The following is a 23,489-nucleotide window of genomic DNA, read 5'->3' as shown; positions in this document are numbered from 1 at the left end:
GTTGCAACACTGCCAACTGTTGACACCTGTGACCTTGGGCCGTGGTAGTCAAGGGGAAAGCTTAAACAAAAGGATGGGAATCATGCCTTGACAAGAAATGAGACCACCCAAAGGTAACCCTTTAGCCCTAAATACCATGTGTACATGCCCCTTTAAAGTCCTCGAAGTGTGGGACAAAGTCAGGCGTGTTTGGAGTGAAATAACCCACTTTGCTGGCGGTTTTTCATTCGGTTCCAAGTACTAAGAGAAACCGACCATAAAACCACCCAGGACAAAAGGGTTGCAAAGGGGGTGTTTTGTTGTGGGGCCCACTTGCCCCGTGAATCTAGATAGCGATTTGGTGCCTCGGGCATCGCCAACCTTAACCTTAACCTTCCACACCTTGTAGATGCTGATTAGTGGGTCCACATTGTCCAACTTAGCCATTTAAAGGGTTTGGGGCCTTAACACGAGCTAACCAAATGGACCCTAAGAATGACTTAAGGTTATAAAAGGGCATGAGTTCTCTTTAACTCATTCCATCTCTCCAATTACAACCGTGGGAGAGAGTGAAGAGAGGAAAAGAAGAAAAGGAAAAGAGGAAGAAGAAAAGGGGGAGGGAGAAGGGGAAAGCCCTTGCTGTCCTCAACTCTTATACCCTACTGTCTTTCTCCCCTCTTGAAAGTTAAGCCAAAAGAAAAGAAGGAGAAGAAGGAAAGGAAAGAAAGGAAGAGAAGGAAAAGAAGAGAAGTAAAGAGATCAAGGGGCTCACCTAGCTTTGGTTCCTACTCCCTCCTTGGATAAGTAGTTTTCCAATCTCTTCCAATCCATTTTCCCTATTTTATTTCTAGGGTTTTGGTTTAGGGGAAATCCCAAGTTGAGGTAGGTAAGTGGGTTTAAACTATAGATGCCTTGTGTCTTTGTGCCATTCAGGTTAATAGGACCCTAATGAATCTTAGAAACCTTCCCTACAAGCCCTTGAATCATTGGAATCCAAAAAGAATGGATTGGGGGTGATTCTAAGCTTGAAAATTCTGGTCTCCAGGTGGGCGGTTTCTCGTGCAGTTGCACACCCTTGAAAACTTGCCCACCCCAGAACTGTTGTTAAGCACTCGACCTCTGCCCGCTATTTTGGCCATAACTTTGTCTACACATATTATATTGATGTAATTCAAATTGCGTTGTAAACTAGACTCAAAGGGATAAATTTATTATGAAAAATCATTTGACCTAATCGGTGAGTAAGGCCCTCTAAAGTGAGACCAAACCTAGATGATGTGTTTTGTAAGAACAGAATTTTACCCCAGTGACCTCGCTTACTTCGGGGTTGTTTTTGTGGGCTTTTGAAGGTTTTATTGGGGTTACCTACAAGCATAAATTCCTTCTAAATATATTATTTAGGTGAGATAATGTGGTGCTAAGGCTCACCCTTTGATGCCCTTTTGACCATCCATGAACCCCCTTAGTTGGAAGCTTAGGGTTTTACTTTATGAAACCATAGTTTGGAATCCATTAAAGGATCCACCCTCAAATCCCTTTCAAATAGGGGCTTAATAAGTTCTTGACACCTTAGAAGACCCTAGTGCATTCCTCATCTATCCCCTTGATGCCCCAAACTATCTCCCCTAACCCTATTTGAAAGCCTAGGGTTGCAACCACTTAAACCCTAGTTTTGGATCCATCCTTAAATCCTTGATTCATTGGGTTGAATATGTTGGTAGAAACCTATAAGACCCTAGGACCCTTCCCCTCTTCTCCCTAGAGTCTTTTAGTCCAAGGGAGGTGGATTTTGAGGTTAGACCTCAAGATCTCAGAGTTGGAACTAGGCGGTTTTACCCCCGGTTCTTTGCTCTGGTAAAATCGCCCTTAAAACCGCCCCTTTAGTGGGTTCCTGGCCTGAACAATTTTTCACCCGGATTCACATTCTATGAGAAACCACATGAAAAACCGTAGGGCCTAACACCTCCCTGGCCAGAACAGTTTTACCTGCGGTTTCTTGTACTGAGTAAAATCGCACAAGAAACTGCCCAAGCCTTGAGAGCTCTCATACACTTAAGCAGCTCAAGGAGTACCCTATGGGACCTCCCATACCACCTTTTAACACTTGTTTTCTCACTTCCTAGGCCTTAACATATCCACGTTGAGGCATATTAAATGGCAATCAGCGACGAACCTTAACTTTGGATCGCGAACTATATTGTGAGTAGGGATTGGACCTTGTTTTATTTTGAGTGTTCTATGTTCAAATGTTATGCTTGATGCAATCATGTTATATGATTTACTTCGTGCTTAAATACATGTTTGCATCATTTATCTATGAATGTGTTCATGCATGTGATAATTGATGGCTATGCGTTACGAATGTGGTTGTAAATGAATGAGATAGTAATGTGTTTGTTTAATGCCTTTCATCATGTATCATATTTGGTCTGTTATGTATCGTGTCGTGCTGGTACCCAGGTGCTAGATGGTATGGGATGTGGATGCACCTAGAGTACCTCTCGATGCGATAGTTTCATATAGTATCTTGCGATTAGGGTTGTATAATGGTATGCTTAATGGGATATGTGTATTGTGCATGGAAAATGAGAAGGGCGAGTTAAAAGGGATCCGGTGACCAATGATGTATTCCGGTATTGTGATCACCTTAGTGGTTAACCCAACCCGAGGATCGATGATGTGTTCTGCTACCATGGTTTGGGATTAACAGAGGTTTGTATTTCAACAAGGGATCTAGGGATCGAGTGTATGTTCCGGTACCATGATCGCCTTGTTGGATAATCCAACCCAGGGATCCAGGGTATGCTCGGGTACCATGGCTTGGGATTATTGGAGGCTTGCTAGGAGACCGACGATGTGTTCCGGGACTGACACGCTTCCACTGGCGCAGTTGGGGTTATATCGTTGGGGATTGAGGGTGTTCTGGTACCAAGGATATAACTCTACTATGTCGTAGATTAATGATGTTGTATCATGGGGATCAAGGGTAAGTTCTGGTACCAGGGTTACAACTCTATTACTCTACATAGCATAGTATTCATGCATACATGGCATTTCATCATCATCATCAATGTCATACATTTCATCATTTATTTGTTGTGCATCCAACATCAAAATTTAAATTGTATTTGTTCATGTGATTGTAAACTGGGTTTGATGTGCGAGTTATCATTGGTGGTATGGGACGCCAATGATGTTTACTTATCATGTTCGGGTTGCAGTCAAACTTGTTTGTTGTGTGCGATTTAATTTTCTACTCATTGGGCTCAGTGGAGTTCACTCCTCGTGGAACCATCTTTTTAGAATGTGTTGCAGGTACTACTATACTGGAGGGTGATGGAGGACTTGGTAGAAGATGCAGATGTGAAAGCGGGACTATGATTGTTGATACTTTAAATGCTTTTTTTATTTCTTATTGCATTTGTTAATGCATTTTGATGTAATGTTCCCTTCCTTTCCCTATATTTTCAAATCATCTTTTAATGTAATGAATTTTAGATTAAGTACTGTACTCAAGGATAATCTTTTATGTATGTAATATCACTGTAGTTATTCCCTAAATGAGAATTAGCGATATTTATTACAAGTCTTCCACTACTCTGATATTAGTTCTGATTCTCGTTTGTGTGACTGTAGGGTAAGCCACTGCGTCCGTGATCCTGGAGGCAGTTTAGGATGATGAAAAGCATCCTAGTTACATTAAAACCTTAGGGTGGGGTTTGGGGTGTGACATTAATTGTGTTGGACATTGATCCATTGGAATTCCTAATTTGGTTTACTGCCATTGTATTCGCAAGGAAAATTTTTGGTAGTTACTTTTTTCCATACCTGAGAGGCATTTACTGTTGTATTTATATTTCATGTAATTGCGATGATCTAATGGTTGATATTTATCCGATAGGGTGAACATCTAAGTATGTGAGTTATTAGATAATGATCGATCAAAATTCGGGGCCTTGATAATATTACATATTATTATTTGAAAGAAGTTTCAAATAATTTTGGTTGATCATTAATCCTAATACTCGTGGTTTAGTATGCACTTACAATTTTGGCGGGAGGTTTGTTTCCATGCTTGTGAGGGTGCATTGTGGATGTTGGTAGTGAAAGGAGAAAGTATAATAAAAGTTTCTACCACTGGAGTTTTCAGATTAGGCCTTTTTTAGAGATGTTATTTTTTGCAATCAAGCAAAACTTAAAGTGTAGAGATTTTCTTTTGTGCAAATATGGATAAATTAAAGGGCTACTCTTTAAGATCACACCACATGATATGATCTTGACCATTGATGTGTAATCTCCTAATTAAGGCTTTTATATTTAAAAGGAGGTTTGGTTCAAACCCTAGTTGTTGCACACAATTATTCTCAACAATTCAGAGAGAGTTCTTGGTAGAAAAAAAGAGTCTTCTTCTTCCTCAAGCTATGGTTTCTACCATTGGAGTTGGAGCAAAGCTTTGGTGATCATGCTCTTGTATTGTATTCCTTTGGAGGAACATGTCATTAGTGTGTTTTAGGTAACTTACTTATCCTAGTGATTGATTTGTTATCGCATGTGTTTGTTAAGATCATGTTTTTATTTTTATTTATTTATTTTTTTAAATTATACAACGTTTATATTCATTTGCTTTAGAGCAAGAACAAAAACAGAAAGCTGTTCAAAGTCACAACTGACACTAATTGTATAAGTAATTGATCAAATACTTGTATAAGAATAGAACAAAAACTCTTCAGGGTTAGTTGTTGCTACCCCATTTGAACTTAAAACAACCTCCACAAAAGAAGATAGCACATGGTGGAAATGGCAGTAGTCACATCTATTTTAAAAGTAGATCAAGTAAATATGATCCTAAATACTAGGTGATTTTTTATCCCTGAAGAAGTTCATCACGAATTTGGGTTGTAACATCACGAACAGCACCAGGTCCATGAGGGATAAAAACAGCAGATGATTTAGAGGAAGCACCAATCTCCTTCATGGTGTCAAAGCATTGAGTGACAAGAACCATGTCCATAACATCTTTTGTAGTTGTTCCTGGAACATTCACTGAGAAGCCTAATACACGGTCTTTCAAACCATCTACAATTGCTTGGCGCTAACGACCAATACCCAACCCTGACAAATATTTTGCTTCAGCTTCCCCCTCTGCACGTTTAATTTGAACAATCTTCTCAGCCTCTGCCTTATCAATTGCTGCCGCCTTCAATCTTGAAGCAGCATTGATTTCATTCATTGCTCGCTTCACTTGCTCATCAGGCTCTATATCAACAATTAAAGTTTGAACGATCTCGAAACCATAGGCAGACATAACCTTTTCAATCTCCTCTTCTACAGCTTTAGCAATTCCAGTCTTCCGCATGCTAGATCGAGCTTAGGAATGCTTGCTCGGATCACATAAAAACCGTAGGCCTGAATTTGGGATTTTGTATTGCTTAGTTTATAGAAAGCATCATTCGCACTATCAGCCAAGGCTCGGTATTGGATAGATGCAACAACATTGACAAATACATTATCCTTTATCTTGGTCTCATAACACACGTCCAGCTGCTACAACCTAAGGGAGAGATGCCCAACTACCTGGCTCCCAAAGATCAAAGGTACACAATGGCATCCTGGCTCAAGAACCTCCTCAAACTTCCCAAATCTCTCCTTTATAGCTACTTGGGATTGATCGACTTGAGCACAGTAGAGAAGGTTGCCCATTTTCTTTAAGTTCTCTCTCTCTCTCTCTCTCTCTCTCTCTCTCTCTCTCTCTCTCTCTCTCTCTCTATCTCTTTGTCTTATCAAACAACCAGAAGTGTCAGACCAGCGCAGAGAAGAAGAGAATCTGAAATGGCAATGTTGACGTATGCTCTTCCATGATGACTATGACGAAGACAATAACAACGAAGTCGCTACTGGTTGTCGCAACCACCACCAACTCAAAGACAAGGATAGATGGAGACAAGAGAGATGAAGTGAAATGAATTGTCAGACTGTGGAATCGTTAAAAGGTCAAATAGCACTTTATTTAGTAACAATGAAACTCATGGTTGAAGATTTCAAAACTCCAGGATCCATGGATTGGAAATAGGTTGAATTGTGGAAAGATTGTGGAATCGTTAAAAGGTCAAATAGAAATTTTTTTTTAGCATTTTATTTAGTAATGATGAAACTCATGATTGGAGATTACAAATGATGTAGAACAAGAGAGGATGCTTGATATTGTCCAAGCTAGACGAAGGAAAAAGAGCTACAACAAATCGAACACGATCAAAATGGAAGGAGTTGTTTATTCCAATCTACCCATCGGCTACATTTGGACTTCATTAAATAGAAGTTGTAGAAAGCTATTATTGGAAAAGACAAGAGAAAAAATCATGATCCAATCATGGCTTAATTGACTCAATCATGGATCAATCATGACTAGGCTACCTTATTGGATTAAATCATGAATCAATCATTAATGGGCTTTCCAAAGAAGTTTCAATCATGATTCAATCCATGGCTGGATCACTTTATTGATTGAGAGGGAATCGTGGGACTGATTAGCTGATTGGGTGCTACCTTCAGAAGGGAATACAACAACACATGGTCTGGCTTGTCTTGCATGGCTGGGGCTTGGATGTCAAACCCTGCCCCTGACCGACTGGGATTTTGATTGAAGGACATGAACCCCTGACATGGCATCCAAACACACGGTGGAGTATCACCCCAGTGATTGAATGTAATGGAGAACCCCCAAGGATGTCCTCCTACATACTTGTCAAAAGATGGATTACTGATCCCTGCAGTTGCACAGCTCACAGCATAATGTACTGCCTGAACTCCAGGTATTCTCTCTCCTCTCCATGAATGTGGGTCCCACACCTGAAAATGGGTGTAAAAGGCTTTGAGTGGCATGTGGGTGCAAGGCCCTAGCCCTAGGTCAAACCCCTGTGCAAGCCCATGAGGAATCAGCCTTGCTGAAATCTTTGGGCGATGCAAACATCACCCAGAGACATCGCCCAGAGTGAAAAAATGCAATATTTTAATGATCAGATGTGTGGGGACCACCCATATTGGGCATGGGCACCCTCCATAAGTTGAGGGGAGTCTGGGGGACCACCTCATACCCTTGGACCCCTGTGGACCCCACCTGAGTACCCAAAATGGCAGAGAATCAGGTTAAAAACACATTCTCAAAAGGGGCTTAGACAGCCAAACAGGCCTCAATATGAGGTTGTCCTATAAATAGGGGTGCTTGAGGCTCATTTTAGAGCTCTTGGCACTATTGAAACCGTGGAGGGAAGGAGAAGAAAGAAAAGAGAGAAAAGAGAAGGAGAAGAAGGAGAAGGTCTCACCTTGCATCCAATCTGTCCAGTAGCTTACCCAATCTGTTCAAGTATAAAGACCATGCCTACCATACTGCTATGCTGCTGTTCTCTATTTTTCTCCATATATCTCTGATGTTTTGATGCATTTCTGGCCATTGGTAGCCCAGAACAGCTCGGGGCTGCCATAGACCATCTCAGATCCAACATGCAAACATGATGCATGAAGGATCTGAGCATTTTATGATATTTTTCATGGCTGTTCTTCACCTGAGACCGAAACCCAGCTGGTGCTAGACTGCACTGCACTGTTACACCAAGAATAGGCAGTCTGGGCTCAGATCTGTGTACTCTGGCTGCATGCAGCCTAGCCCTGAGTGGTAACAACCTTGGATCACTGTATTATACGTGAATCAACCTTGCATGCAGCCAAACCCTTGGTTTACAATTGAAGATGCACTGGGTTACTATTCACTGGGCTGTCTGGGCAGCTCCTGGCAGCCAAGTGGTGGGCCCAGGTAAAAATCCATGGTGACCAGTGCAAAGTACATCCCAGAGGGTCCATGATGACCTAACATGAATGGGTGGATGATCCAAGCACTGCCCATGGTAAAAAACCTAGGAATCTCAGCCTGTTCACGTTGTATGCAAGCTGTGGGCGATGCAGACATCACCCAAAGACATCGCCCAGAGAATGAAAAGAGACAGAATTGCTGATCTGCTTTGGGGATTTTCATCCATGGACCATAAAACAGTGTAGGGAGGTGGAAAATGACCAAAATATCCCTCCCCACATCTGTCCATAAATGTGAATACCTTGGGTACCCAAGTGGGCCCCGCAAGGCTTGGAAACCCTGTCTGTGTTGGTCCTGCAACATTGCTACGTTGGAATCAGTGTTGTGTCGTTATTAGGACCTAGAACCATGTACTACTATGGTAAATGACCATTCGACCCCTAGGCCACAATCTCTGGATGATGCACCGGGACATAGGCCTAAGGCCCAGTGCAAGGCCCAGAGAATTCCAAGTGATGTTCAATTGTGCACCGAGTCAACCCAGTAAGCCTAGATCAACCCTAGGACACCCAAAAATAGTTTAAAATATTAAATAACGTATTTCTGATTTATATCTAGGGTTTGATCCCGCGCTCGAGGCCTACAGCCAGACTGCAGTCGGAACTGAAACTACAACTGAATTCCTAGAACCAGACCCAGGTGAGTGAAATGTTATCGTGTATATACGTGTAACAATATTATTATGCCGGCAATTAAATTCTTTAATTATAATGCTGCGTTACCTATTCAATTGAAATTTCTCAAATATTACACATCGTATAATTGTTGATCAACTCTGCTTGAATATATAATGATGATTGTGAATGATAGACTAGATGCCGTAGTCGGCTTGGAAATGAGGCCGGTGGTATCCCGTAGTATGGGATATGGTTGAAACCGCCCGACTCATACGATGCCATATAGGCATGGGGCTAGAGATTCATCACCCGTGCTACGCACCCTTGCCAACAGGGGTTAAGGTGTTGGAAGACTGTGAGGACTACCGTAAAACCTCGGGCGTTTACGCCGGGAAGCCTCAGCTCAGCTGGGATGCCCTAGGGCAATTATGCCGGGAAGCCTCGAGCAACATGCTTAGGAAGCACCGATAGGTAAATCATGGCTATATGCCAAATAAAGTTTATCCTCGAATTACATGTCGGGAAGCACCGGAAAGGTGAATTTAATATTAAGTTGATTACCTCACAAGTTTAATCTAGAGGGCCGATCGGGCTGACCTGGGTAGGGAGATGCTGGAGCCGGCTGGTTCTCTCCAACAACTCAATGGGTGTATTGCGGGAAAGGGTAACCAAGCCCACATCAAGGATACACGTATTGGGGATTGTAGTAGCACTAACCTGACTTAGCTGCATTGTTAGGTGGCTAATAATTAATCTGGACTTGTATATCATGTAGGATCATGTGGATTGTGATTGCATATGCATGCATGATGATATGTTTTACTCACAAGCTCAGTGGGGCTCACACTCTGTTATATATGCTTTTCTTTTTAGATGATTATGCAGATCGATGCCACTATGGCATGGAGGCTCATTATGACGAGGAGAGCCCTTGTGGTTATGATGACATTGGTGTGGACCTCGACGGAGGTCGTACCGATGATCCGAGTGTTCTCAGTGGTTATTGATGAAGACCAGTGAGGGGAGCTTTTGATGCTTTTTGTCTTGGAGACTCCTTTTTGCTTTTGATAGGAGTTTATCCCCGTTCCTGCTTCTTGTTTAGTTTTCTCTTCTCTTTTTGGGGTTGAGTTATCTCGCCCTGTATATATATGCACTTTCTTTTCGCTTATGTATATGTCAGCTTCACTTTTCAGTTGTGGGTTATATTGGGGAATGGAACAAACTTGCAAATATATATATATCACAATCATTTCCCATATCGCTACGCTTTCTCTTTCGTTGTTATAATTGTAGCTTATCTGTAGCACTCTAATTTTTTTTGAGGTAATGTTACGAATGTGAGATCGTGAATGTATTAACTGCTTCTAGATCCGTGGGATTTGGCGGATTGCAATTATGCAATTTGGGTCACCTACCTAATCCTCCCAGGGGGTGGTTCGGGGTGTGACATTGGATGCACCGCATCATTCTCCCACACTAGGAACAAGGCTCGTCTCTGAGGCAGTGTTGGGGTATAATGGAACATCAGGGTAGTACTTGTATAGGTCGACGACATTAAAAGTTGAAGACATTGTCCATTTCCCCGGCAGATCTACCACATAGGTGTTGTCATTGATCTTACGCACGATCCGAAAGGGACCATATTTTTTTTTGCTTCAGCTTGTGGTATGTCCCAACAGGAATTCGTTCTCGATATAAGAACACCATCACTTGGTCGCCCACCTCAAACACCTTAACCCATTGATGCTTGTCGGTAGCAGCTTTGTATTTGGCATTCGTGGCTTCCAATCACTGCTTGAATTCAGTTTGGATGCTCTTTACTTGTTTAGCCATCTGCTCTGCGGATTTACTTTAGGTAGGCTGGTGTGGTAGGGCCGCAAGATCCAATGCATGCCTTGGGATGGATTGATACACAATGGAGAATGGGGACCAGCTAGTAGAGCCATGGATAACGCTTTTATAAGTGAACTCTGCTTGGGCCAAGGCAGTGTCCCATTGTTTGGGTTTGTCGCCACACATGCTACGAATGAGGTTTCCCAAGGTGGGTTAACAACCTCGGTTAGGCCATCGGTTTGTGGATGAGTCGTGCTACTGTAGTTGGGGCTGGTGTCAAACCATTTCCAAAGAGTCACGATCAGAAGTGATGGATTTGGGTACCCGTGAAGCCGCATGATCTCTTGGAAAAATAACTTAGCCACATGAGACGCATCAAAGGTCTTCTTACATGGCACGAAGTGCTCCATTTTAGAAAAACGGTCCACAACCACCATCACTGAGTCTAGGCCACGCTGAGTTCATGGAAGCCCAAGCACAAAGTCCATCGATAAACCTTACCATATAGTGTTAGGGATGGGCAGCGGCATGTATAATCTTGTATTTTGGACTTGACCCTTTGCTAGTTGGCAGATCGCACATTTGCGAACCAGATTGGCAACATCTCATTTCAGTCAGGGCTAGTAGTATCGTTCTTCCATGCTAGCAATGGTTTTGTCTCATCCCAAATGGCTGCTAAGCCCACCCCCATGCAAGTCTCTAATGAGCTTCACATAAGGAGCTACGAGGGATGCATAAGCGATTCCCTTTGAATAAGAAACTCATCTTGGATATGGAAATTGGGCATGGGCTGTTTTGCAATGCACTTTTCCCAAATTGGCCTGAAATCTTCATCATCTTCATAGATCTCTTTGAGGCAATCGAAAACAACCACCTCATTTTACATGGTTCTGAGCTCCCAACTTATGCTTGATCGTGTATGTAAACCACTCTAGATATGTCGCCCATCGAGCATGCATCTTATTAAGGTGCTTTTGAGTCTGAAAATATTTCAGACTTTCATGGTCAGTGAAGATGACAAACTCCTTGGGCAAGAGATAGTGTTCCCATGTTTTGAATGACCGAACGATAGCCAACAACTCCTGCTCATAGGTAGTCCATTTCTGTCGGGCCTCATTGAATTTTTCACTAAAAAATGCTATCGGTCGTCCTTCCTGTGAAAGTTTGCCACCAATTCCAATGCCACATGCGTCACATTCAATTTCAATGACCTTTCTGAAATTGGGTAGTGCCAATACGGGGGCTGTAGTTAATTTGTCTTTGATTGTGGTGAAGCTTTGCTCACATTCGTTGGTCCATGAGAACTTTTCCTTCTTTAAGCATTCACTGGCAGGAGCGACCACACTATTGAAGTTGCGGATGAAGCGATGGTAGAAGGAGGCGAGTCCAAGAAAGCTTTGAATCTTTCTTACCATTGTCGGGGATGGCCACTCCCTCATGGCGCGGAACTTTTCGTCATCCACATGGATCCCTTGGCAACTAACCACAAATTCCAAAAATAGCAATCATTCTTCAAGGAAAGTGCATTTTGTGGGATTGGCATATAGCTGATTCTTTCACAGCATCGCCAACACCTCTCTCAGATGCTTCATGTGCTCGGTAGCTCTTCGGTTATAAATGAGGATGTTGTTGAAGTAGACTACGACGAACTTACCAATAAATGGCTTGAGAACTTGGGTTATGAGTCGCATGAATGTGCTTGGTGCATTCGACAACCCGAATGCATCACCATCCACTCATAATGCCCTTTTTTAGTCTTGAATGTCGTTTTCCACTCATCACCTAGGCGGATTCGGATTTGATGGTACCTGCTTCGTAGATCAATTTTAGATAATAATTGAGCCCCTTCTAATTGATCTGGTAGATCATCGATTCGTAGAATGGGAACCCGATACTGAACTGTGATTTTATTAATTGCACGGCGGTCCATGCACATGCGCCAACACTCCCATCTTTTTTGGGCACTAGAAGAGCGGGGACGCGCACGGGCTTAGGCTTTCCAGAAGATGCCCCTTCTTGATGAGTTCCTCCACCTTTTCTTGAAGAATTTCAACTTCTTTTGGATTCAATCGATAATGTGGGAGGTTTGGTAGGCTTGCTCCATGAACCAAATCTATTTGATGTTGGATATTCCTTATCGGGGGAAGTTGATCGGAGCATTCTTCGGAGAAGAGATCCTTGAATTCTTCCAATAGTGTTTGGATTGATTCAGGAGTTTTACCCTTTGTAACAGTCTCTCCTTTGAACACTAGAGAGTAGCATTCTCTGACCTCATCTGTGTCTCTCCTAAAGCTTGACTCGGACATCACTAGAGAAATTAGGGCTCGATCATCACCTTCTTTATTTTTCTTCTTGCTATCTTGGGCTGTAATGGGTGGTCGAGGATGCAAAGCAACTTTCACTCCCTGCCATTTAAAGACATAAATGTTCTTACTTCCCAGATGTTTGGCTTCCACATCATATTGCCAAGGATGACCCAATAGAATATGGCATGCGTCCATGTCGACCACGTCACAGGAAACGTCATCCCTGTAAGTCTTCCCGAATGCGATTGGGACTCTGCATTCCAAGGACACTGGTATGGAGGGTCCCTTCTTGATCCACCCAATCTTATATGGTGAGGGGTGGTTCCTAGTTTCAGTAATTCAACCGAGGCCCTTGACACAATATTTTCACTGCTGCCACTATCAATGATAACGTTGCACACCTTTGAAGTCACCGAGCAGTGGGAGTAAAAGATTTGAGGCCTTTGAGAGGTATTCGACTGCCTTGGGGTGAGAAGACGTCGTACAATGCACACAACTTGCTCACCATCTTCTTCAGTGATTATTGCATCATCATCGTCTTAATCAGAATCGTCACCGTCGAGTAGGTTCACTTGTCTTCTTTGCAAATAATTGTTAGAATGATGTGCGGGTTCTCCGCAGCGGTAACACTTTATAGGTTCAGCTCGGCCATATGGGTTCCTGGATGTGGATGGTGCAGCGGCCATTGGCGCTAGCTTGGTAGTAGCCTTACTCCTCTCTCCAATGCTATTGGTGCTTCGTCCAGTAGGTGCAGCAGATTTTGCTGATTCTGTCAAGCCGTGGTGCTTTGTATGGGTTGGATCAAGCCAGTGTTTGGTCCACTTGAAGTGCCATGTTTTGAGCTTCTGTAATGCTCCATATGGTCTCTAATGCAAGCTGATCTTGGATGGCGTACTTCGGCCCATTTATAAATTGTGCCACTTGCTGATCATCATCCTCATGTAAGTTGCAGCGGGACTACAAATGGAGAAATTCATTGGTGTACTCTATGACGGTGCGTGTTCCTTGAACGCAGTTCTGGAACTGCTGATATAAGAATTGGCGATGGTCGGGAGGAAGGACCCATGCACGGAGTAGTTGTTTCATGTGAGGCCAAGATCGAATAATTTCCTTCCCTTGAGCTCGTCTTGCATTTCGGGTTTGTGAACACCAGGTTGCAGCGCCTCCTTTCAATTTGTAAGCTACCAACTTCACTCGACGGTTGTCGGCCACATCCATGAGTTCGAAGTACTATTCGACTTCGTACTCCCAATCGTAGTACCCTTCAATATCCACACTGCCATGGAAATTGGGTATGTCTGCTTTGATTCGGTAATTATCTTTGTAACGTGGCTGATGTTGAGAAAAATTGGGATGGAATTGTCGAGGGCGTCGAGCTCTTCGGGCACCAACCTCAAGTTCTTTAAAAGGATCTTCGTCGGAACTAAACTCTCCTTCATTTGTTTCTTCAAAGAGTCCACCTTGGTTGGTGGGGCGAGGTTGCACATGGCATTGCTGTTGTGGGGGGGGGGGGGAAGTGGAATGTTGTTCACTGCATGAGCCCGACCTTCCGGTGCGTTCTCAGTGAGAAGTCCCCGAGTTTCTCCCATCAGGGATGTTCAGAATTCTCTCAAAGTTTTCAGGAATTCGCCTCTCAATAGCAGCTGTTGGGGATCTTCACGATCACCGCCTTGAGGTGTGCCATCTCTTTATGCCATTCATCTTCGAAACCGAGCTGCGCTCTGATACCAACTGATGTAGAACAAGAGAGGATGCTTGATATCATCCAAGCTAGACGAAGGAAAAAGAGCTGCAACAGATCGAACACGATCAAAATAGAAGGAGTTGATTATTCTAGTCTGCCCATCGGCTACATTTGGACTTCATTAAATAGAAGTTGCAGAAAGCTATTATTGGAAAAGACAAGAGAACCAATCATGATCCAATCATGGCTTAATTGACTCAATCATGGATCAATCATGACTAGGCTACCTTATTGGATTAAATCATGAATCAATCATGAATGGGCTTTCTAAAGAAGTTTCATGGCTGGATCACTTTATTGATTGAGAGGGAATCATGGGACTGATTAGCTGATTGGGTGCTACCTTCAGAAGGAAATACAGCAATGCAAGGGCTGGCTGGTCTTACATGGCTGAGGCTTGGATGCACTGCATCAACAAAACTCTTCAATCCATGGATCTCGGAAATAGGTTATACTATGGTGAGATCCTATTTCCATAATTTTTGTTAAGTATCTAGTATCGCCCCCCTTTCGCTGCCACCAACATAAACACCTTTGGTTTCCACCTAGATTGGATCCAAAGAGTCATGTTTTACGTAAAAACCACCCAACTTGCCATTCTTCTTAATGGCTCTCTGAAAAATTTTCCCCTACCAGAGGGCTTCAGCAGCGCAACCCCTTATCATATTATTAATTTGTTCTATGCACTGAAGTCTTACCCTCTCACATGGCTATATATAGCACTTCATCAAAATAAAATTCTTGGAATTCGACCTGCTAGAGGTAGTGAAGAAATCACACATATGACATTGGTAGATGCTATCATTCTTTTTGGTAGAGCATGCATGCTTGAATCTCGTGAGATGCAAAATATTCTTGACTCATATTGCGCTCACTCTGGCTAAACTCTTAATGTTAACAAGACATGTGCCCAATTCAGTCCTGATGTGTCCTCTGCTACAAAAAGGTTGTTGTATAAAAGGTTCCAAATGACGTTTGCTCTTCAACGTGACCACTATCTAGGTATTCCATTCGTTAGAAAATAGACAATCGCCTCCATTGCCAAAATCTTATTGATCGAATGAATTCTAAATTGAGTCATTGGAAATCTAAGCTCTTAAACACTTGCAGGGAAATATATTTTGATTCAATCAATTCTTTCTACAATGCCTTGTATTATATGTCATGTTTTCAACTTCCAGCCTCTAATCATAAGGATCTTGATGGTACTTCTCGAAAGTTCATACTTCTTATGGTCCAACGGTGATAGCTCTCTCATTCCTACTATGAGTTGGAATACTTTTTGAACCTCAAAGAAATTTGGAGGTCTTAATCTCAAGTGCTCTTCCCCTATGAATTCAACTTTGTTGGCAAATGTTAGCGGATTCAATAGAAGGAATCTGTGTCCTACTTCCCTTCTAGGATTTTTATTCTTACCTATTGTATTTCCATTCCTTTTGTGTCTCTTATTTTCTTTTTATTGTAAATCTCCTAAATTTTATCCCTTATTCATAGGGATACATATCTTGTACTATTTGGGTATTTAACCCCACATAGAATAAGGAATAATTCATCCAATTCCCTTCAACGTGAAATCCTTCTTCACATGGTATCAGTTTAGCAGGTTCACAGATCCTTATTCAACGTTTTTCTTTCTTTTGCTCTGTATACAGAGCAGGTTTCATCCATCATTAATTTATTTTTTTCACCATGGGGGAGAACACTGATATTTTGTCCACTGATATCTCTTCTTCGTCTGATTCTACCATCGATTCCAATTCTCCTTATCATCTTCACCATTCTGATAATCAGGGCACTGTTCTTATGTCGTCCCCTCTCACTGGAGACAACTATCCTACTTGGAAACGCGCGATGCGTATGGCCCTCTATGCGAAGAACAAAATGATGTTCGTCGACAGTTCTCTCATCAAGCCATCATCCCCGCCTTCCGCTGTTCAACTCTGGGACCGTTGTAACATCATAGTCCTCTCCTGGATCTTAAATGCTCTCTCCAAACCGTTGGCTAATAGTGTTATCTATGCCGAGACTGCTTCTTCTGTCTGGAAAGATCTCAAGGAACGTTTTTCTCGCACCAATGCTCCTCAGGTTTTCCACCTTAAACATTCTTTCGCCACGATCCAGCAAGGCACGGACTCTTTGGTTGATTATTTCACTCGGCTGAAAGTCTTGTGGGATGAGTTAGCCTCTCATGCCCCCACCGTCACTTGCACATGTGGGGTTCTTATTGCCCCTCAATCGACTGCTCAGGAGGAGTGTGTTTATCAGTTTCTCATGGGCCTCTCTGACGGATACGCTGCTCTTCGTTCTCAGATCCTCACCATGGATCCTTTACCCGCTATTAATTGCAGTTATCATCTCATCCTTCAAGAGGAGCAGCAGCGTGCACTCACCATCCCTACTGTGCCCGACACTACCGCTATGGCTGTTTCTAAGGATGCTCGCTCCTCTCCGTCATCCTCTGGCCAGCCTCGGAAACGTCCATGGTGTGACCACTGTCAGTGCCATGGTCATTGGTGCAATACTTTCTATGTCCTTCATGGTTTTCCACCAGGGCAGCAGCGCCCTTCTCGGCGATCTCCTTCTAACTGTGAACCCAACCAGGCTCACACTCATGCTGCTGTTGCTCCCCAGGCTTACGCTCATGCTGTTGCTGCCCACCAGGCCCATACTCATGCTGCTGCTGCCCCGCTAGTCCAGCAGCCTACCCCAGCTTCTACAGTGCCTTCCACATCTTTGTCTAGTCTCTCTCACGACCAGGTTCAGCAACTTCTGCACCTTTTGCATGTTATTGCTTCACCACCCGGAGCTCATATGGCAGGTACTGCAGCCAACCTTTCTGTTTTAGGTACGCTTCTTCATCTTGGATAGTCGACAGTGGGGCTACCGACCATATGTCATGTGACCTTTCCGGTCTTTCTCATCCTCGCCCCCTCCACGCCACTTCACCTGTTCGCTTGCCGAATGGTGTGAGTCTTCCCATCACCCACCATGGATCTAAAACTCTTAGCCCTACTATTACATTGCATGATGTCTTGCATGTTCCAACTTTTCAATTCAACTTAATTTCCATTAGTAAGCTCACCTCTTCCCTCAATTGTTCTATCACTTTTTTTCCCTCTTTTTGCGTTTTGCAGGACCTGTCCGCGAAGAGGCTGATTGGGGTGGGCACGATGCATGATGGTTTATACTATTTCACCCCTCCTTCATCACCTTCTCCCATTGCTTCTACGGTTAGGCATCCTCCACCACCTCCACTGTGGCACTTTCGTCTCGGGCATCCCTCTCTAGATCGTCTTCATCGTTTACTTCCTTTGCTTCCTACTATTCCAACTATTACAAATAATTTTGTTTCCCATCCCCTTTCAATGTTTGTCATTTGTCCAAACAGACTCGCCTACCTTTTAATTTAAGCAATAATCGTAGCACGGACCCCTTCGCTTTAATTCATTGCGATATCTGGGGGGGTTACCCTACTGCATCCCTTTCTGGCAGGTATTATTATTTAACCCTCATAGATGATTATTCTCATAGTGTTTGGGTTTATCTTATCCGACATAAATCTGAAACTTATGCCATTTCCACCAATTTTTATCACATGATCCACACTCAGTTTAATTGTAAAATACGCACTTTTCGGACTGATAATGGATTAGAATTTTTTTCCCATCCTATGCAACAGTTTTATTCCCTCCATCGCATAATTCACCAGCATTCCTGTGTCGCCACTCCTCAACAGAATGGTGTAACAGAGCGCAAGCACCGTCATCTTCTTGAGGTTGCTCGTGCTCTCCATTTTTAGGCCCATCTTCCCCTAAAATTTTGGGGTGACTGCGTCCTCACTATGGCTTATTTAATTAACCGCACACCCACCCCCAACCTTGATGGGAAATCCCCTCACCAATTACTTTTTAATCAAAACCCTTCTGATGACCATCTCCGTGTGTTTGGTTGTTTATGCTATGCTCATAGCCACCCCCTGGCCGTTCTAAATTGGACCCCCGTGCTACGCGTTGCATCTTCATTGGTTACCCTTTTCATCAAAAGGGTTATCGCCTTTATGATCTCTCCACTCACCAAACCTTTGTTTCTCGCGATGTCACATTTCACGAGTTTGTTTTTCCCTTCTCTTCCATCTCACCCACCCCTTCCACCACCGTGATCCCCAACCCTATGCCCGACGACTCTTCTCCTTCCTTGTTGCCTGCAGCTCCACCATCACTGCCCGTGGACCCCGACACTACTTCCATTGTAGCCCTTCCCTCCCTACCCTTGGCTCCACCTCCCCTCCGGCGTTCTGATCAAACCCATTCCAAACCCGTACGTCTCCATGACTATGTTTATACTTCGGTCACGTCATCCACCTCACCCACAGTCACGTCTTCAGCAGCAGGTTGTATCTCTTATCCTCTTCATCATTATATCAATTATACTAATTTATCCCCTTCCCATTGTGCTTTTCTTTTTGCAAATAGTAATGATCATGAGCCCTCTACTTACATTGAGGCATCTAAGTACCCCCACTGGCGTAATGCCATGACGGATGAAATTAATGCACTTGAACAGAATAACACTTGGTCTTTGCAGTCTCTTTTTGCAGGTAAGAAGCCAATTGGGTGTAAGTGGGTTTATAAGGTCAAGCGTCGGGCTGATGGCAGCATCGAGCGATTCAAAGCCCGCCTCGTCGCCAAAGGCTATACCCAGCAGGAGGGCCTGGACTATATTGACACTTTCACCCCTGTTGCTAAATTAGTCACTGTTCGTAGCCTTCTTGCCGTCGCGGCTATTCGTGGTTGGCACCTTCACTAGTTAGATGTTAATAATACTTTTCTATATGGTGACCTACATGAGGAAATTTATATGCGACTTCCACCAGGTTATCCCAAGTAGGGGGAGAACCGGTTCTGTCGGCTTCAGAAGTCATTATATGGCCTCAAACAGGCTTTCCGTAACTGATTTGCAACTTTATCACAGACTCTCATCACTACTGGTTATGTTCAGTCTTCGACTGATCACTGTCTCTTTACTCACCGCACACCGTCTAGCTACATTGCGGTTCTTGTTTACGTTGATGATATTATTCTCGCTAGGGATAATGCTTCTGCCATTCAGGGACTTGTTCGGTTTCTTGATCAACGTTTTCACCTCAAGGATCTAGGTCACCTCAAATACTTTCTCGGTATTTAAGTTGCCCGCCACCCGATCGGGATTTTTATTAACCAGTGGAAATATACATTGGAGATCCTTTCGACTTTTGGTCTTCTGGCATCTAAACCGGTTGATTTTCCCATGGAATAGAATCACTACTTATCCTTTGACTCAGGTCCTCTGCTTGACGATCCATCTCCTTACCGATGTTTGGTTGGACGGTTACTTTTCCTGACCATCACTAGACCGGATATTTCATATGCCGTTACTACCCTCAGTCAGTACATGCATGCTCCCCGCCAACCACATTGGGACGCCACTGTCCGTGTCCTTCGCTACCTCAAGTCATCTCCTGGCACTGGCTTATTTTTTTCTTCTAAGATTAATCTGCAGCTTTCGGCTTATTGTGATTCTTATTGGGCTGCATGCTCCACTACACGCCGGTCCATCACTGGCTATGTCACCTTTCTTGGTGCCAGCCCTCTCTCCTGGAAGTCCAAGAACCAAAGCATGGTTTCTCGCTCATCGGCTGAGGCAGAATATCGTGCTATGGCTAATGCCACCTGTGAGTTAATCTGGCTACGTGGTCTTCTCAACGACCTTGGTGTTTCCTCTTCCGGCCCAATGCATCTTTTTTATGACAACCAAGCCGCTCTCCACATTACGGCTAATCCGGTCTATCACGAGCGTACTAAACATATTGAAATTGATTGTTATGTTGTGCGTGAACACCTCTAGTCTGGTTGCATTTCCATGGCTCACGTTCCTTCTTGCATGCAGATTGTAGATATTTTCACTAAAGCATTGGGTTGTGATGCTTTCTGATTCTTGCTCTCCAAGTTGGGCATTCTGGATATCCACGCTCCAACTTGAGGGGGAGTGTTAGAGGATTCACTAGAAGGAATCCGTGTCCTACTTGCCTTGTAGGATTTTTATTCTTACCTATTGTATTTCCATTCCTTTTGTGTCTCTTATTTTCCTTTTATTGTAAATCTCCTAAATCTTATCCCTTATTCACAAGGATACATATCTTGTACTATTTGGGTATTTAACCCCACATAGAATAATGAATAATTCATCCAATTCCCTTCAACGTGAAATCCTTCTTCACAGAAAAAAAAGCATGTGATGTATTCCGTCCATCCAATTCTCTTTGGGGAAGGATCATCAAAGCTAAATATTTTTCTCATTCGAGCTTCCTCCACTACTCTTGTCTTGCAACAACATCTTGGGGCTTTAAGTCTATATTTTGAGCATGGCATCTATGACTTAAAGGATAGAGTTCATTAGAGTTGGGCACGGTTTCTATAAACCTCTGGACTGATCCTTGGATTCCAAATTATCTTCCAAGGACTGCTCCTCGTACAGTAGCTGAACTCATTGATTAGGATCATTTATCATGGAATGTTAACTTACCCCATTTTTGGTGGCCTATTGTTATGTATGTCTCAAATTCTTGGACCCGTTTGGAAGAATGACCCGCTCTGACATTTTTGGTGGAGACCCGAATGGAACTTTCTCGTTGGGGGTACGGTTCGACCCGATCCGATGGAGGAGTATTTATATTCTTTACTCGCTTTATTGTAAAGAGAGTGAGATTTAGGGTTTTCATTTTAGGGTTTTGATAATCCCAGGTGCACTGAGAGGGGTGAATTAGTGTCTACGAGAATTCTTCCAAACTTGATCCCTTGGCAATGACAACCACACACAAGATTGGCCGGGGTAGTCCCGTAATTATCAATCACACGTGCACATCCACCTCTCAATCACTCTGTGGCCAGGTCTACCAGACAGTGCACCACCACTCTGCAGCAAACACACTCGAGAATACGAAAATAAAATAACAAGCACACAGTACACCAAGTATAAGTGGTTCGGCTAAGCTGCCTACATCCACGAAGGAATACCCGTAAGAGTTTTGTATTTCCTCAAATACTCAACTCAAATTTGACTACTACAATAGCCCAGGTGCTACAACACCTGCTTCTGACTCCGCAACAACGAAATCTAGGGCTACAACCCCAATCCAATCAAGCCCCATCCTGAATGGAATTATAATATGAATATAAAAATTCAATTACAAGTCCCTCCCAATAACATGAACAAAATTAGGATTCTTTCAACATGAATCAAACCCTAGATATAAAATAGGACTTGTGAAACAAAATATTACCTCTCCCTAAGTAATCCCGTGACTAACCCACTGCTTGAAGCCTTCCTGATGTCGTGAAAGATCTCTAATGTTAAAAGCAGCATCTTCGAATGTTCAATCAAGGTTTTTCAAACTTTTTGACGTTTCTGACATTCTTATGTTTTTTCTCATGCTCCCACTGTGTTCTCCTTGAAAAATTATGCAATTTCAAAAAAAATGGCAACTAATTTGGACTCCGAATGAGAGAGATATTGTCTTCCAAAGTTAGATGATCCAAAAATGGCAAGTGGAGGGTGAAATTGTAATATTCAGAAATATTTGTGACAATCGATAAAGCACGACCTGTGTAGCAAGATTGGCCAAGAGATCACATTCCAAAATATGGTGACAGCTGTACTGCACTTACCCAAATCAAATTTCAAATTCCAAAACCGTGTACAACTCTCTCAAGGAACTATGTTATGGCGTATGACGTAGCACCGTGCACCATCAAGGGCAAGCCAATCAGAGAGCTCGCGCGAGAATCTGATAGAAGAAACGAATATAGTTCCCTTTACCTTGTTTCAATGAGATCTTGATTCGATGTAGTGCAGCTGTACCAAATACTATAGAACTAGCCAATGGAGATGCGCCCGTTCGGATCAATAAAAAATGACGTGATGAACAAAATCCAACAGCCACCATGATTCTGTAACTTTATAAAACACTGGGTAACATCTGTCTACAGTAGCACTTTAAAAAAAGCCAAAATTTTTTGGCTAAGTATAAAAGCTTTTGCCTATTCCAGATTTACTCCATTTTTTCACATCGACACGGAAACATCTGTAACTTTCTCGTCTGACACTAAAATGATGTGAAACTAGTTGCGTTGGAACCATGATTCAACGAAATTCATTTCTTGTGAAGACCACTTCACCCAGAATTACCATTAAACCTTCCAAAAATGACCTTAAAGTCACTGCCATTGCATGAACCTGTGAAATCACAACGTTAACAATATGAAACCTTCACCTGCTACTTCGCCCCTTTGCCAAACACTATATAAGGACTTAATATACTATTAAATGGTGTTCTTCAAGTGTGGCCCTGTAACCCTGCCTAATGATCAAAATACCCTTATAGCTGTGTAGGTGACTGTTTGACCATTTCAGCTGTTCCAACTCATCAAATACCACTGCCACATCACCAATATGGATAATAAGGTTTCCAACAATGACAACACCACTCTAGCAAACCTCAGTTGACCCAGTTGATCAACAATCTCCCCCTTTGGAATTGTTGACAACTCTTTACACACACCCCAACTTCTCCCCCTTTGACAACAAGTACAAAGGGTCATGGAAACTCCCCCTATCCAGAAGCTCATCCTGTATACATGTCTCCTACTGTGCAACTGGAGTGACAACTCCAAGTTTATTTCAGAGCCGTTCAAAACTCTCCTTAGGAAGTGGTTTTGTTAGAATATCGGCGACCTATTCTGATGTAGGGACAAAATCCAATCTCACCTCATTAGTTGTGACTTTCTCCTTCAAGAAGTGATATCCGATATCATGTGCTTTGTCCTCAAGTGGTGTACCGGATTCTTTGAAATATTTATTGCCCTCATATTATCACATATGATAGGAACCGGTTCAGAACTACCAATGCCATAATCTACAACTTGCCTCTTCATCCATATCACTTGAGTGCAACAAGCTGTCGCCACAATATACTCTGCCTCTGTCGTAGACAATGAAACAGACTCTTGCTTCTTACTGTGCCATACAACAAGATTTTTGCCAAGATAGAATGCACCGCCACTAGTGCTCTTCCTATCATCCACACTACCTGCCCAATTTGTATCTGAAAA

The 23,489-nt window shown here is 43.0% G+C and overlaps 1 pseudogene; it reads right to left on the bottom strand.

The window, feature by feature from the left end:
- Positions 1-4,811: 4,811 nt before the first annotated feature.
- LOC122662158 lies at positions 4,812-22,340 on the bottom strand (annotated as a pseudogene).
- Positions 22,341-23,489: the final 1,149 nt, after the last annotated feature.

The sequence above is a fragment of the Telopea speciosissima genome, chromosome 5, assembly GCF_018873765.1.
Source record: "Telopea speciosissima isolate NSW1024214 ecotype Mountain lineage chromosome 5, Tspe_v1, whole genome shotgun sequence".
NCBI classification, from domain to species: domain Eukaryota; kingdom Viridiplantae; phylum Streptophyta; class Magnoliopsida; order Proteales; family Proteaceae; genus Telopea; species Telopea speciosissima.
The sequence above is the reverse complement of the archived record's forward strand: the minus strand, read 5'-3'. Positions and strand labels throughout refer to the sequence as shown.